Genomic DNA, 2623 nt, shown 5'->3' with positions numbered 1-2623 from the left:
CGCAGTTACACACGACAACAATCAAGTTCCCCTACATTTGGTAGATATTTTTTATATATATACTGTAGGAGTGTCCAAGACTTAAAATGCATTGGGGAGGGGGGGAGGCTTGGTAAAACTTTTCCAACGTCGATCTGGATCAGTCTGACCGTAACTTTATGAAAGTTAAGCCAACAGAGGACATCAGTAAACTTAACTGACGAAAAGTCCTTTCTGAGGTAGGGATTGTTTACAAAGAGTAAACTCCTAGTGGAAAACCCCGGATTATAGATCCAAGGTGGAGAAAAGTGTTTAGCACCGAAACATTTAAAGGCTTCCATTAAATCTTTAAAAACGAGCTTGTTATTCAAAGTTTTAATGTTAAAAGTCTTAAAAGCGAAATACACTACAATTTCTAGAAACAAGTTACGAAATTTCAATGCTAAATCGAAAAAATGCTCTGAAAGTCTTTAAAATTGTCGTGAAGATACCGCTTTGTAAGCAAGAGTCTACTTGGCGCTGGTGTATTTGGTGACAGCTTTGGTTCCCTCAGAGACAGCATGTTTGGCCAACTCACCTGGGAGAAGGAGACGGACGGCAGTCTGGATTTCACGGCTTGTAATGGTGCTTTTCTTGCTGTAATTGGCCAAACGGCTGGCTTCACTAGCGATTCTCTCAAAAAGGTCGTTCACAAAACTGTTCATAATAGACATGGCTTTGCTGGAAATTCCAGTGTCAGGATGAACTTGTTTCATCACTTTGTAGACGTAGATGGAATAACTTTCCGTCCTCTTCTTTTTCCTTTTCTTTCCATCAACACTGCGAGAGGCAGGTTTAGCCATGGCGGCTTTCTTAGCACCTTTGGAGCCAACTTCTGGTTTAGGGGCCATTTCAAAAACCTAGTCACTGCAGGATCAGTTTTGTAAATGATTTTATGCGTAGTTGACGAACTCTTTATATATGGGCCAAATCGACTCCGTCAACAGTGATTTGCTGCATTTTGATTGGTCAAAAATATTTCCTTTCTTTCTTTCTTTCTTTCTTTTTTTTAAATTTAATTTATTTCTTCTTTTCTATTTTAATTGAGCCTTTTTTATGTAAGCGTTAAAATAGCACTAGCTGTCTGTAATTATCTGGCGTTGCCCGGATTTTATTTACTTTCATTTTTTTGTTTGAGTTTGAGCTGTAAGTTCTGGATCCATCCACGTGAGGATGGTGGACCTCGAAAAAGGTGTCTGCTTATTTTGACATCGTAAACGGCGGTAACGTTGGCTGAGTAGTTAACGACACGGATTGAAGACCTGGGTGCGCCAAGTCCGGATCCATTTCGTTCAACAAAAAAAAAAAAAAAAAAAAAACGTGACCTCATTTCGTACATATTTCTACCCAATTTCTGTGTGAACCCGTAACAAGCTTTTGTCAAAGGGAGAGCAGAAGTGTGTTGTCCGCATATCTACTTGATCATCCTATGTCGATTATCAAGGCTTTCATATTGAAGTCCTACCTAACTAATATTCCTGGTGAACCAAGTGCAAAAGAGATGCAGAAAATTGTACTTAAGAGAACAACGAGGATACTAAAAAGAGCTCTCGGTTGGTTTTAATAAAAAGCAGGGCAATGTTGGCAGCTGGTTGGGCTGCCCCATATCCAGCGCTACAATCTTCAGAGGAAGAAAATAATAATAATAAAAAAAGAAATCGGATACAACTGTCAACAATTTCTACATGTTCCTAAAACTAAACGCAAATTCTATGAGCAAAATTTAATTTGTTGCCGTCGGTAGATGTTCGCTTTCGCCAGTGCTCTGTGCGCTTCTGTTGGAACCTGTCCTTCAAAAGCTAAGTGTAAATCTGGTTCCACGTTGGATTACCTTGACAAGTGCTTGCGGACGACATAACAGTGTTTGTAACGAGCAGTGCAGTGCAGAGATTAGTGTAAAGGGGCTACTATTTGGGACAAAATTTGTAGGAATACTATGTAGGGAGTTGAACAACAAGATGCCTGTCCACATTACACTTGAAGTTCTACGCCAGCCGTTTCTGGGTAGAAATGCGTTAAATCATAGCCCAGATGTCGACAACACGCGTATGCAATTTGCCCCTCGGATGTTTTTTCTAACTTTATCATTTTTTTAAAAAAATAAATCCTTTTATAAACATCGGCGACCGAGTGTGTTCATAAGCAGACGAGAAGAAATAGGTGTACAATCATTTTATTACGAGTATTTACGTATCTTGAAATTCCTCTTACGAGTAAAAGAAAGCGTCCGTGAGACCCAGTTTTTGTCTATAAAAAGGTATTATACCAAGTTATAAGGGTGTTTGTTCGAGATTATTAAATTGAGGAACATGGTTTGACAAATGGGGAGCTACGCTAAATCTGTCGTTGGGTGCTTAAATTATGATGTTTCTATAACAAGAGGGAATCTTTGGCTTAGTTTACGACGACGACGACGACGACGACAGATATAAAATAGTTTATACACCCATGTGTCGTAAATTAAAATATATGACACTATTAATGTTATTGCAAAACGAATTATAAAACATTAACATATATCCCTTCATTGAATTATTTCCCTCCCCCAAAATGTAAAACATTTTCTTACAAAAAATCAAATAAATGAAAAGACAAAAAGTGTGAT

The 2623-nt window shown here is 38.3% G+C and overlaps 1 pseudogene; it reads right to left on the bottom strand.

Annotated features, from left to right (window-relative positions):
• Window positions 1-235: 235 nt before the first annotated feature.
• Window positions 236-918, bottom strand: LOC145255530 (late histone H2B.L4 pseudogene; annotated as a pseudogene).
• Between the last annotated feature and the right edge of the window lie 1705 nt (window positions 919-2623).

Source organism: Euprymna scolopes, chromosome 31, assembly GCF_053919585.1.
Source record: "Euprymna scolopes isolate OS-2025 chromosome 31, ASM5391958v1, whole genome shotgun sequence".
Classification (NCBI taxonomy): Eukaryota; Metazoa; Mollusca; class Cephalopoda; order Sepiida; family Sepiolidae; genus Euprymna; species Euprymna scolopes.
This window is presented reverse-complemented; position numbering and strand designations above follow the sequence as displayed.